This window comes from Bombina bombina, chromosome 4, assembly GCF_027579735.1.
Source record: "Bombina bombina isolate aBomBom1 chromosome 4, aBomBom1.pri, whole genome shotgun sequence".
Lineage (NCBI taxonomy): Eukaryota > Metazoa > Chordata > Amphibia > Anura > Bombinatoridae > Bombina > Bombina bombina.
In genome coordinates this window covers 249,140,096-249,154,875 of record NC_069502.1, presented here as the reverse complement: position 1 = coordinate 249,154,875, position 14,780 = coordinate 249,140,096, and the positions used below count along the sequence as shown (strand labels likewise).

At 39.5% G+C, this 14,780-nt stretch overlaps 1 protein-coding gene across 3 annotated transcripts in view; it reads left to right on the top strand.

Annotated features, from left to right (window-relative positions):
- Window positions 1-7,454: 7,454 nt before the first annotated feature.
- PLEKHB2 (pleckstrin homology domain containing B2) overlaps window positions 7,455-14,780 on the top strand; it is a 181,776-nt gene continuing 174,450 nt past the window's right edge. For 2 of the 3 annotated variants that reach the window (XM_053709868.1, XM_053709870.1), the window contains exon 1: window positions 7,489-7,542. The gene's annotated coding sequence lies outside the window, so the exon portion shown is untranslated. Of the gene's footprint in view, window positions 7,543-14,780 lie in introns of all 3 variants that reach the window. The other variant, XM_053709871.1, reaches the window with a different exon arrangement.

The window sequence follows — 14,780 nt, the reverse complement described above, 5'->3', positions numbered from 1 at the left end:
AGGGTGCGTGCTGGGCTGATGTTATATTGAGTGGCACTTACAGGTCAAGTGTAACAAAAGAGATAAGAGAGAGTAAATAACACTCCACTCTTGGTAAGGTCCACAGAGGTACATAGGCTGACGCAGCAGCTAAAATACAATTCCTTCAATAGGCTTCAAAATTCCAGCTTAGTATTTTGAAGGCAGGTTGGTAGGAAGATATGTGTCAGAGGGTCTATGCTGGTAGGTACTGGTATAGACACAGATTAGTAAAATAGATTTATCTACTACCATCAACCTTCTATTCCCACAGTCCCTATACGTGCGCTGTGAGATCCCAAAATGTGAGGCGGGGGGGTGGGAGTCTCTTACTGGACTGGTGACCTCTTACAGATCCTCCACGTAGGTTGAGGTTTGATGGGTCAGTTCCACCCTGAGCTACCCAAGCACACAGAGACCGCTGTTTTTTCTATGGGAGGGATGCGCAGCCTGTCAGCACCTCCCAGGTCCTCGCAATGACATACAGAGATGGGCCCACCGCAAGCAGAGTGTAGGGTGTGTTTACTCTCTTGGGCCTGAATTCAAAGATGTCGGCTGCTCGCGCCACTTCCTCTTTCACCCCACTCAAGCATTTTGGACTGCCAATATGTGTCTGACAGTTCTACCCCACTCCGGCTTTGTATGCAGCAGTATGTTGCGGTGCGTATGTCCTAAGCAGGTCTAGTTCATACTGCTGCACAGACCTTTTGAGCTCTGGTATAGCAAGTATACCATGCGTGCTTGGTTTCCCCGTCACCATCAACACAGGGTCAGGACTGATTTTTCAACTCCCTTCTCTTGCAGTGGGTGGGTACATAGAAAAAAAGATTACTTTACCAGTTGCACAAGCATCGCACACCCACTGCGCGGATTGCCCTTTTCTGTTTTGGGGAATGAGTCGTGTAAGTTCTGGACAGTCTAGCTGTACGAGTGCTGGGTGGTAGATCTATCTGGACAGCTGGTGTTCCTCAGGCAGGTATGTCTCCTGAGTGGTAGAAATGTTTGCGCTCACATCGCAAGGCTCTATTGGGGTAGTAATATTCAGCCGTGATCCAGTGCCATCTTGGGCCGCATGCTGCATATGTAGTTTCCCAAAGCACTGTATAATTAGCGAGCGTAATCTAGATAGGTGTTTTCTCAGCAGGTCGCATAGTTCTTCTTCTAGTGCTCCTACCACCATTATTGTTGAGAAAGGGTTTCATGAAAGGGTTCCTTCTACAAAGTTATCGTCCTCAATGCCAGCTACTGTTACCTCGGGGCCAAGACAAACTGCTCTCTCACCAGCTGAAAGATGGCCACTCGCAGGGATCTCGTCAAAGGGTGCCACAGAATTCTGCAAAATTACTTTACTTGCCGCTATCTCTAAGCCTGCACTTTTGTAACATAAAGTCTATGGGCTAGTTGGTGCCCTGTGACTATGAGTCAGGCTGGGCTGAACGGCCAAATATACGATTATTTGTAGTATATAGTCGGAGCTATGTCAGTGTGTGGCCATTCACTCCCAGATCTTGCTCCGCCCCCCCATTTTAGTTTAATTTAAACTTAGTTTTTTATTTTTAAAGTGATGTTAGGTTTTTTATTTTAATTGTAATTTCGGATTATTTTAATTTATGTAATGGGGTTAATTTAGGGGTTGTTATGTTAGGGGGCTTAGTGATTAGTTATTTGCATTGTGAGGTTTGGCGGATTAGGGGGTTAATAGATTTATTAGGTTAATTGCGATGTGGGTGAATGGCAGATTAGGGGTTAATAGTTTAAATAGATACTTTGTGATATGGGGCCATGACAGATTAGAGGTTAATAGTTTTAATAGCTAGTTTGCGTTGTGAGGCATGGCGGATTAGGGGTTCATACGTTTATTATAAGTGCGATGTGGGGGGATGGCGCATAGAGGGGTTTTGACGTGTCGGGTTAGATTTCAATGGGAAAAAGGTCTCAAAGAGCACCTTTTTCCTGTTTTACACCTAGTTGAGCTGGGTGTAATTTTTGTTACTGTATCGGCAACCTCAGCCTCAGTAGTAACTGTTTGCGTGGGCATTGGAAACTGGGTATTATTTAAAGATTTGCGGCTTCTGATACTTTGTATGGGACACGATAATGTTTTCAGCAGCCGGAGACCGGTTGACGAAATTGATTTATAACGGGCCGTTTGAAGCAGTCGATAAATGATATTGCTTCCGACAGCTTATTTATCGGTTTGCGAGTGCACGCAAACAGAATTACGGCTCAATGGAAATAGCTCATAGCTCACTGAATACCAACAACATTGCTCCAACCTGTTCTAAATCTGCCCATAAAACTCTCAATATGACTCGTTAAGGGCAGACCCCAGAACTCCTGGGAGCCCCACATGTGACGTCCTTGTAAATGGTTATTGGAACATGAAACCCCAAATTTTTCTTTTATGACTCAGATAGAATGTGCAGTTTTAAACAACTTTCTAATTTACTTCTATTATCAAATTTTCTTCATTCTCTTGATATCTTTTTTTTTTTAAAGCAGGGATGTAAGCTAAGGAGTGTGCACATGTCTGGAGCACTATATGGCAGCAGTTTTGCGAGAATATTATCCATTTCCAAGGGCCCTAGATGGCAGCACTCTTCAACAAAGAATACCATTGAACAAAGCAAATTTCATAATAGAAATAAATTGGAACCTTTTTTTAAAATTGTATACTCTGTCTGAATCACATAAGAAAATTTTGGGGTTTCATATACCTTTAACGTTTTTAGAGCCATTTAAATGTAACATTTGGTATTATATTGTCCTTAAAGTACAAATGTGCATTGAGATAAATATTTTGACAAAGAAGCAGCTGAATTGAACTCATTGCAAAGGTCTCACCTCTAAACTAATTCAATGTTCATATTTTTTTATAATATGGGTGGGCTAGAGTGCATTGTTTTATATACTGTATGTAGTTTTTTCCAGCACTGAATTATCTTGTTAAGAAAATTAAAGGGATAGAAACATCAACATTAAAATGTACATGCGTGCATTTAAATAGAAGGATTCTTGCAATATATATATATATAAGTATAAGCAGTAGCTTATATGACACAAATAAAGGCCTCTAGTTATGAAGCTCCGTACGTACCTGCCTTTGCCGGCCCCAATACGCTCGCCTCACATCGCCACCACGGACCTGAATACGCTCGCCAAAGTTATCAATAAATCTGTCAAAAAGCTGCGCACCAAGTATGGGGCGATGAGCAGCGGACTGTGATAGTTATCAATCATCAATCTCGCTGCTCTTCGGCTTTTTTACAGCTTTATTGATACTCCTATCACTAAGCACTCAAACTTTACTATACTGTTCTACCCCCTATACCGGCGCCCCCGGAGCCCCCCGCAACTAAATAAAGTTATTACCCCCTAAACTGCCGCTCCTAGACCCCGCCACAACTATAATAAATATGTTAACCCCTAAACCGCCGCTCCTGGACCCCGCCGCCACCTACATAATACCTATTAACCCCTATCCTGCCCCCCCTATACCGCCGCCTCCTATAATAAATTTATTAACCCCTATCCTGCCCCCCCTATACTGCCGCCACCTATAATACATTTATTAACCCCTATCCTGCCCCCCCCCCTACACTGTGGCCACTATAATAAAATTATTAACCCCTAAACCTTAACCCTAACACCCCCCTAACTTAAATATTAATTAAATAAATCTAAATAATATTACTCTTATTAACTAAATTAATCCTATTTAAAACTAAATACTTACCTATAAAATAAACCCTAATATAGCTACAATATAACTAATAATTAAATTGTAACTATTTTAGGATATATTTTTATTTTACAGGCAACTTTGTATATATTTTAACTAGGTACAATAGCTATTAAATAGTTATTAACTATTTAATAGCTACCTAGTTAGAATAATTACAAAATTACCTGTAAAATAAATCCTAACCTAAGTTCCAATTAAACCTTACACTTCACTATCATTAAATTAATTAAATAAATTAGCTACAAATACCTACAATTAAATACAAATAAATAAACTAAACTAAATTACAAAAACCCCCCACTAAATTACAGAAAATAAAAACATATTACAAGAATTTTAAACTAATTACACCTAATCTAAGCCCCCTAATAAAAAAATAAAATAAAAGTCCCTACCCTATTCTACATTACAAGGTAATCAGCTCTTTTACCAGCCCTTAAAAGGGCTTTTTGCGGGGCATGCCCCAAAGTAATCAGCTCTTTTGCCTGTAAAAAAAAATACAACCCCCCCAACATTAAAACCCACCACCCACATACCCCTACTCTAACCCACCCAAACCCCCCTTAAAAAAACCTAACACTAACCCCCTGAAGATCTCCCTACCTTGAGTCGTCTTCACCCAGCCAGGCCGAAGTCTTCATCCGATGGGGCAGAAGAGGACATTCAGACTGGCAGAAGTCTTCATCCTATCCGGGCAGAAGAGGACATCCGGACCGGCAGACATCTTCATCCAAGCGGCATCTTCTATCTTCATCCATCCGACAAGGAGCGGCTCCATCTTCAAGACCTCCGGCGCGGAACATCCTTCTTGCACGACGACTACCCGACGAATGGCTGGTCCTTTAAATGACGCCATCCAAGATGGCATCCCTCGAATTCCGATTGGCTGATAGGATTCTATCAGCCAATCGGAATTAAGGTAGGAAAAATCTGATTGGCTGATGCTATCAGCCAATCAGATTGAAGTTCAATCCAATCAGATTTTTCATACCTTAATTCCGATTGGCTGATAGAATCCTATCAGCCAATCGGAATTCGAGGGACGCCATCTTGGATGACATCATTTAAAGGACCAGCCATTCGTCGGGTAGTTGTCATGCAAGAAGGATGTTCCGCGCTGGAGGTCTTGAAGATGGAGCCGCTCCTCGTCGGATGGATGAAGATAGAAGATGCCTGCCGGTCCGGATGTCCTCTTCTGCCCGGATAGGATGAAGACTTCTGCCGGTCTGGATGTCCTCTTCTGCCCCATCGGTTGAAGACTTCGGCTCGGCTGGGTGAAGACGACTCAAGGTAGGGAGATCTTCAGGGGATTAGTGTTAGGTTTTTTAAGGGGGGTTTGGGTGGGTTAGAGTAGGGTGTCACAGCTGTTGAATCTCTTTCTGTAATTCCCTATAAGGGAGGAAAATGTATTCACTAATAGAACCCAACCGTGGCAAATGAGTAAATTACACAGTTTATGTGTTGTACGCCTGATATCAATGGTAGAAACTACTATCTGTGGAATCTTAGCAGATAGAGTTAATACCAGGAGTACTATTTTCTGTAGGTGTAGTTGGTTCAGCAGGCTCTGATGGGCCAATGGTTATATGGCTTCAGAGGTACTGGTTATTTACACCAATTAAATAGGTAATGATAGAGATGAGATATAATATCAAAGTATACTTTAACAGAGGTAAATGGTGCTGATTAAAGACTAAAGCAAGCTTACTTGGGAGCAAGGAAGTCAAAGCGCTGTACGAGTGACTGAGGCAAAACTGACAGGCTGCAGGTAGAGACAGTGAGTAGCTCCGTGCGATGTCGGCGTGTGACGTCACCGCGGAGTAATCCAGAAAGTTCCGGCAGAGAAGGTGAGGAGGAGAGAGACAAAGAAACCCTCCGGTCACGATAATGTAGCAGTTTCAGGTAATAGGAGCTTGAACAGGAAATACCAAGCAATGAGTGAGGGAATAAGGAAGTTTAAATAGTGGATAGCTGAGTGTTAATCTCGCCCCTTAAAGGAATATACACAATGGAAACGGATATCTGACATAGGGGTATGTGGGTGGTGGGTTTTAATGTTGGGGGGGGGGGGTTGTATTTTTTTTTACAGGCAAAAGAGCTGATTACTTTGGGGCATGCCCCGCAAAAAGCCCTTTTAAGGGCTGGTAAAAGAGCTGATTACCTTGTAATGTAGAATAGGGTAGGGACTTTTATTTTTTTTAATTTTTTTATTTTATTAGGGGGCTTAGATTAGGTGTAATTAGTTTAAAATTCTTGTAATATTTTTTTATTTTCTGTAATTTAGTGGGGGGGGGTTGTAATTTAATTTAGTTTAGTTTATTTAATTGTAGGTATTTGTAGCTAATTTATTTAATTAATTTAATGATAGTGTAGTGTTAGGTTTAATTGTAACTTAGGTTAGGATTTATTTTACAGGTAATTTTGTAATTATTTTAACTAGGTAGCTATTAAATAGTTAATAAATATTTAATAGCTATTGTACCTAGTTAAAATATATACAAAGTTGCCTGTAAAATAAAAATAAATCCTAAAATAGTTACAATGTAATTATTAGTTATATTGTAGCTATATTAGGGTTTATTTTATAGGTAAGTATTTAGTTTTAAATAGGATTAATTTAGTTAATAAGAGTAATATTATTTAGATTTATTTAATTAATATTTAAGTTAGGGGGGTGTTAGGGTTAGTGTTAGACTTAGGTTTAGGGGTTAATAATTTTATTATAGTGGCCGCGGTGCAGGGGGGGGCAGGATAGGGGTTAATAAATTTATTATAGGTGGCGGCGGTACATGTTAGGGTGTTAGGTGCAGACATCTCCCATAGGAATCAATGGGATATCGGGCAGCAGCAAACATGAGCTTTCGCTATGGTCAGACTCCCATTGATTCCTATGGGATCCGCTGCCTCCAGGGCGGCGGATTGAAATCCAGGTACGCTGGCCCGGAATAGTGACGAGCGTACCTGGTAGTAGTTTGATAACTACCAAAAGTAGTCAGATTGTGCCGAACTTGCGTTCGGAACATCTGGAGTGACGTAAGCATCGATCTGTGTCGGACTGAGTCCGGTGGATCGAAGCTTACGTCACTATATTCTACTTTTGCCGGGCAGTAGGGGTTGATAACTAAGGCGAATCAGCCTCGCCACAAATACGCTGCAGAATTCCAGCGTATTTGCGGTTGACGGCTTGATAACTAGAGGCCAAAGTCTTCACTGATGCAATAAATACCATGGCTAGCTCTCTGAGCAGGCATTGTCCTCTAGTCACAGACAGCATATGTGCATATGCTGCTGAAACAATAATAACTTTTGCTAGAAGCATTTTTTGCTTATGGAAGTATATTACAAAATGCTTCTATTTTAAACTGAAACACTTTTATACACATTTTAATTTTGATCTTTATATCCTTTTATTGTTAAAATGTTTCTTTATTCTTTGCTCTTTCACTGCACTGTTCTTTTGTATCTTTTATTATCCTTTTAATATTTTTCCTTTCCTTTCAGAGTGTTTACTAGTGTCAGATAGATAGAAAACCCGCCAGCCTTGCACAGTTTACTTGCAGATGTTCTGCGCAAACAATAGAGCGCTTGTTTCTTCAGCATTATTGTATAAAGTCTATGTATAAACTACAAATCCCAGCAGTCTTTAACAAAAACAGACTGTTGTCCCACAGTCATGTGGCTGGTGTGATGTCAGCAAGGGGTGTTGCTAATGAAATATAGCAATCGCCAGAATTATTTTGGGAGTTAAGAGGGAGAACAGACAGACAATTATAGAACAGGTAGGAAATGTTCTGGATTAAGTTTGCTTTGCTCTGTTTTAAATTAGGATTTACTCTAATGAAATTATCTACAAAAGTTTCCATATATTTCAGTATTAAAATGTGTTTTGTTAAAAATAGTTTTTCTAAATTAGTATGTAGTACAGTGTATGAAACATATGTTATAACTACTCACAACTCGTGTAAACGCACCCAACAATGGTACAAATACATACATACAATACATATATACAGAAGTTTAGATAACTGTATGGTGTGAAATGTATGTTGTTGATGATAAATATAACCATTATCATTTATTCTGATGATTGTCTCCAAAAGCTTTAAAGGCATAAAAGTGGAATTTGAAAAACAAAACAGTGTATTACATAAGTAATTAGAAGTATATTTTCAGTATGATTATTATTTTAAAAAATTCTTCCTTGAAAAGGTACCAAAGCTTGAGTGGTAACTACTGTAAGAAGCTTACACAGATAATTTGCATGCACACATATTTACATATTCCTCACTCATGCTGATCGTGAGTGCTAGAGACATCTATTTCTATGTATCTTTATTTTTTTTTTTTTATTAAAGCAGCTTAAAGGGACATTAAACACAATTTTTTTCATGATTCAGATAGAGAATACAATTATAAACAACTTTCTAATTTACTTCTAATATCTAATTTGCTTCCTTATCTTGATATTCTTTCCTGAAAAGAATATCTAGATAGTCTCAGTAGCTGCTGATTGGTTGCTGCACATAGATACCTCATGTGATTGGCTGACCCATGTGCATTGCTATTTATTTAACAAAGGATATCTACAGAATTAAACAAATTACATAATAGAAGTAAGTTGGAATGTTGTTTAAAATTGTATTCTCTGTCTGAATCATGAAAGAAACATGTTGGGTTTAATGTCCTTATAACCCTTTGAGTGCTAAGCACTTTCCCACCTGGGTGCTAAGATTTTGTAATGTTTTTTTTATTTTTTTGAACAATTTCGGCTAGATTACGAGTTGTGCGTTAGGCTTAAAAAGCAGCATTAGCAGGTCCTAACACTGCTTTTTAACGCCCACTGGTATTACGAGTCTTGCAGGTACAGGTGTACCGCTAACTTTTTTGGCCAGACTTGGAAATACCACAAATCCACTTACGTAAATTGCGTATCCTCTTTTTTCAATGGGACTTGCATAACGCCGGTATTACGGTAAAACCCACCATCCACACAACCAACCCCCCAAATAAAAACCTATCTAAAAAACCTAAGCTCCCCATTGCCCTGAATAGGGCATTTGGATGGGCATTGCCCTTAAAAGGGCAGTTAACTCTTTTGCTGCCCAAAGTCCCTAACCTAAAAATAAAACCCACCCAATACACCCTTAAAAAAAAAACACTAACCCCCTGAAGATCGACTTACTGGGAGAAGTCTTCATCCAAGCCGGGCCGAAGTCCTCAATGAAGCCGGGAGAAGTCTTCATCCAAGCCGGGCAAAGTTGTCCTCCAGACGGGCAGAAGTCTTCATCCAAGACGGGCAGAAGTGGTCCTCCAGACGGGCAGAAGTCTTTATCCAGATGGTATCTTCAATCTTCATCCATCTGGCGTGGAGCGGGTCCATCTTCAAGACATCCAACGCGGAGCATCCTCTTCATCCGACGACTAACACAGAATGAAGGTACCTTTAAGTGATGTCATCCAAGATGGCGTCCATTAGATTCCGATTGGCTGATAGAATTCTATCAGCCAACCGGAATTAAGTTAGAAAAATTCTATTGGCTGATGCAATCAGCCAATAGGATTGAGCTCGCATTCTATTGGCTGATTGGAACAGCCAATAGAATGCAAGCTCAATCCTATTGGCTGATTGCATCAGCCAATAGGATTGAACTTCAATCCTATTGGCTGATTGCATTAGTCAATAGGATTTTTTCTACCTTAATTCCGATTGGCTGATAGAATTCTATCAGCCAATCGGAATCTAAGGGATGCCATCTTGCATGATGTCACTTAAAGGTACCTTCATTCTGTGTTAGCCGTCGAATGAAGAGGATGCTCCGCGTCGGATGTCTTGAAGATGGACCCGCTCCATGCCGGATGGATGAAGATAGAAGATTCTGTCTGGATGAAGACTTCTGCCCGTCTGGAGGACCACTTCTGCCCAGCTTGGATGAAGACTTCTGCCCTTCTGGAGGACCACTTCTGCCCGGCTTGGATGAAGACCTGCCCGTCTGGAGGACCACTTCGCCCGGCTTGGATGAAGACGTCTCCCGGTAAGTCGATCTTCAGGGGGTTAGTGTTAGGTTTTTTTAAGAGTGTATTGGGTGGGTTTTATTTGTAGGTTAGGGACTTTGGGCGGCAAAAGAACTAACTGCCCTTTTAATGGCAATGCCCATCCAAATGCCCTTTTCAGGGCAATGGGGAGCTTAGTTTTTTTTAGCTAGTATTTTATTTGGGGGGTTGGTTTTGTGGGTGGTGGGTTTTACTGTTGGGGGGGTTCTTTGTATTTTTTTTTTTACAGGTAAAAGAGCTGATTACTTTGGGGCAATGCCCCGCAAAAGGCCCTTTTAAGGGCTATTGGTAGTTTAGGCTAGGTTTTTTTTTATTTTAATAGGGCTATTAGATTAGGTGTAATTAGTTTTTTATTTTCTGTAATTTAGTGTTTTGGTTTTTTTGTACTTTAGCTAATTTAATTTAATTTAGGTAATTGTATTTAATTTAGTTAATTTATTTAATTGTATTTAATGTAGGTAATTTATTTAATTGTAGTGCAGTGTTAGGTGTCATTGTAACATAGGTTAGGTTTTATTTTACAGGTAAATTTGTATTTATTTTAGCTAGGTAGTTATAAAATAGTTAATAACTATTTAATAACTATTCTACCTAGTTAAAATAAATACAAACTTGCCTGTAAAATAAAAATAAACCCTAAGATAGCTACAATATAACTATTAGTTAAATTGTAGCTATCTTAGGGTTTATTTTATAGGTAAGTATTTAGTTTTAAATAGGAATAATGTAGTTAATTATAGTAATTTTATTTAGATTTATTGTAATTCTATTTAAGTTAGGGGGTGTTAGGTTTAGGCTTAGACTTAGGTTTACGGGTTAATACATTTAGTATAGTGGTGGCGACGTTGGGGGCGGCAGATTAGGGGTTAATAAATGTAGGTAGGTGGCGGCGACATTGGGGGCGGCAGATTAGGGGTTAATAAACATAATGTAGGTGTCGACGATGTTGGGGGCAGCAGATTAGGGGTTCATAACTATAATGTAGGTGGCAGCGGTGTCCGGAGCGGCAGATTAGGGGTTAATAATATAATGTAGGTGTCGGGGGCGGCAGATTAGGGGTTAATAAGTGTAAGATTAGGGGTGTTTAGACTCGGGGTTCATGTTAGGGTGTTAGGTGTAGACATAAATGTTATTTCCCCATAGGAATCAATGGGGCTGCGTTAGGGAGTTTTACGCTGCTTTTTGGCAGGTGTTAGACTTTTTTTCAGCCAAAAGAAACAATCAGTAACACTAAGGGTGTGTTACTACTAGGGGGCGCACAGGACCCTATATGATTACTATGTAAATAGGCTAAGAGAGAAGAGAACAAGATATTATATATAATAACTATAATAAAATATACTATACGGAATAATGTAAACAAAAAAGAAACAATTCTTATAAATATGGGACTATGAGAAACATAGGATACAACACAAATAATAGCAAATACAGTAATAAGAAATTCCTGAAAGGTTCTTATCTGGAAATGCTGTCTTCTTCTGCAATGTTATATAGATGGTAAATGTCCCAATTGGGGTGGGAATAGTCCCAAATGATGAATGTGATCAAATACCAGGATGATCAATGATCAGGAACACAGATGATGACTGGAGTCAGCTGCTTTGTCAAGGAAATCAGGATCTAAGAGCAAGTTTTGTCCGTGAAAAAAAATCACAAAAAGACAAAGGCGCCCCCTGGTGTAATACAGTTGGTGAAAGAGATTTGTTAGGTTATCAAAAAGGTACTCACAAGTGGAGCAGCACCCAATTGTGCTAAATCAAACAGACTGGGATCTCACAGTGTCCCAGCTCACTGACACTGCAAGGAAACTGGTTTCTCCAACGTCTTGCCGGACTGATAGAGCTCAGACTCTCACAAAGAGTTTTACATAAAACCAAATTTTATTAATAAAATAAAAATCTCAGTGTCTCATGACACTAGATATTAAAAGAACAAGCAACGCGTTTCTCAGACTGCTGTCTGTTTAATCAGGCTTCTATTAATACAATGAGAGTACTGACTTAAATAAGCCAGTACTCTTTGTGAGAGTCTGAGCTCTATCAGTCCGGCAAGACGTTGGAGAAACCAGTTTCCTTGCAGTGTCAGTGAGCTGGGACACTGTGAGATCCCAGTCTGTTTGATTTAGCACAATTGGGTGCTGCTCCACTTGTGAGTACCTTTTTGATAACCTAACAAATCTCTTTCACCAACTGTATTACACCAGGAGGCGCCTTTGTCTTTTTGTGATTTTTTCACAGAGAAAACTTTTTTTCAGCCAGCTCTCCCCATTGATTCCTATGGAGAAATCGTGCACGAGCACGTTACACCAGCTCACCGCTGACTTAAGCAGCGATGGTATTGAAGTGAGATTTGGAGCAAAATTTTGCTCAACGCTCACTTCTTGTCTTTTAACGACGGGTTTCTGAAAACTCGTAATACCAGCGCTGCAGGTAAGCGAGTGATGAGGGAAAACTGCTCGTTAGCACCGCACAGCTCATAACGCAAAACTCCTAATCTAGATGTTTGTTTTTTAACTTTTTTTTATTTTTTTTCAGACCCCCAAGACTTACACAGCTGGATTACCTTTCCAATGGTGGGTATTGGGGGTCTGTAGCTGCTTAGATGCTTGAGATACAGGCTTCTAAGCAGCATGCCCCCTGCTCCTATACTTAACATTGTTAAGTATAAATAAAGTTGCGCGGTGACGTCATCACGTTATTGCGCTTGACGTCACCACGCAAAACGGGAAGCCCCGGCGATGCCTGTCACTCTACAGGCACGATCGCCGGGGTAGGAGCGGGTGGGAGCCCCCAGATCTCCCACAAGGTGGGAGAGTGCAAGTGACGGCTCTGAGCCGCCGTTAGCACCAGAGTGGGAAACTCTGCGAAGGCTCAGAGCCGTCGTTGGCACTCAAGGGGTTAATTATGTATCTTTTCACCACCAGTAGCGCATGTGATGTAAACAGAGCATACAATTTAAAAAAAGATTTCAATTTAGTTTTATTATCAAAGTTGCTTTATTCCCATTGTGTTCTACATTGCAGTAAATAGTGCTGCCATCTAGTGCTCTTGCAAATGGATAACATTCTTGCAAAACTTCTGCCATATAGTGCTCCAGACACATGCACACTCCTGAGCTTATATCCCTCTTTTCAACAAAAGAAAAACAACAAAGAAAATGTGTTATTAGAAGTAAATTAGAAATATGTTTTTAAAATTGAATGCTCTGTCTGAATCATGGAAGAAAACATTTGGGTTTCATGTCCCTAACTTAACTGTCTGATTTTACATGGTTGGGAAAAGGCAGGAAAATGCTGATGGGCTGTGTCTCTGTTATATTATGGGTTGTAGATATATATATATTTGTTATTATCTATATATATTTTATATATTAAATGTTAATACGGTTGGGCCTTTTCTTGTGCCCCCCCCCACATTGGAAATTCCTGGGGATGCAATACCTCCCAACTGTACTGAATCCTACGTGATTGTCACAGGTTGGAGCCAGCAGGCTAATGCCCACATGCTCTTTAACCTCCCAAATACCAGAAAGCCTCTGGGAAATATTCACCTAAATTACAAGTTTGGCGCTAAACCCGGTGCGTAAAAAACGCTAAAAATTTAGTGGTACCGCACTTTCCATAGCGCTGCCATTACAAGTTACAAAAAAACCTTCTTGTGCTGTGCGTTATGGTGCGTTTAGCTCCATAATGCACAAAAGCCAAGTCCTGACTTAACGTGCTCATGCACGTTTTCCCCCATAGACATCAATGGAGAAAAAGTATTGGAAAAGTATTGGAAAAAACTAACACCTGCGATTGCGGAATGGTGATCGCTATAACGCAATCCCCATTGATGTCTATGGAGACAGGAAGGTTATGTAAAACCCTAACATAACCCCCTAGTCTAAATACCCCTAATCCGCCGCTCCCCAGACATTGCTGATACTAAATAAAGCTATTAACCCCTAAACCGCTGCCCTGATATCGCTGACACTAAATAGTTATTAACCCCTAATCCGCCCCCAACTAAATAAACCTCTTAACCCCTAAACCGCCGCCCCCCCCACATCGCGACTACTAAAATAAACCTATTAACCCCTAAACCATCAACCCCCCCCCCACATCACCAACACTACATTAAACCTATTAACATCTAATCCGCCGCCCCCGCATCGCGACACACTAAATAAAACTATTAACCCCTAAACTTTAAATTAAAGTTACAATAAAACTACCTTCAAATAAATAAAAACTTACCTGTGAAATAAATAAAACCTAAGCTTAAACTACAAAATTAAAAAATCCTAACACTACTAAAAAAACTAACTAAAATTACAAAAAAAGTCTAAAATTAAGGAAAAATAAATAAAATCTAAGATTTCAAAAAATAATAAATGAAATTTTCCAAAATAATAAAATTAAACCTAATCTAATACCCCTATAAAAAACATAAAAGCCACCCCAAAATAAAAACACCCCCTAATCTAACAATGAACTGAGTGAGTATGCTTGAAAAAGGTTTGCTTTTATGTACTATCTGTAAATACTAGGGTAGTGATACATTAAAATGTAACTTTTTTTTGAATTGTCAAATTAAAAAGAGCAGCAGAAAAATGGAAAGATCTGCTTGTTGCTCACACACACACTTAAAAACACACCTCCAGTTTAAGTATATAGAAGAATTAATAGATTATGCTGTAGCTAGTGTGCTATTGGAATGTATTACTAGAGAGAGAAAATATGCTAATGCATTTTTTAGACACCAACAAGTACTGTGTCTATAAGTAACTATGATCAATCGCTCAGCGTTAGCTATCAGCTTTGTTTTACAAATTGAAATCAACACAGTAACAACACTTGCAGTGCTATCACTCTTAGCTGTACTAGGAGAGTACCGATTAGTGCACCCTTCTCTAAAGGAAAGATATTTTCCAATATATTATCTTTTAAACTAATTCAACGTTTTAACGAATAGTCATATTA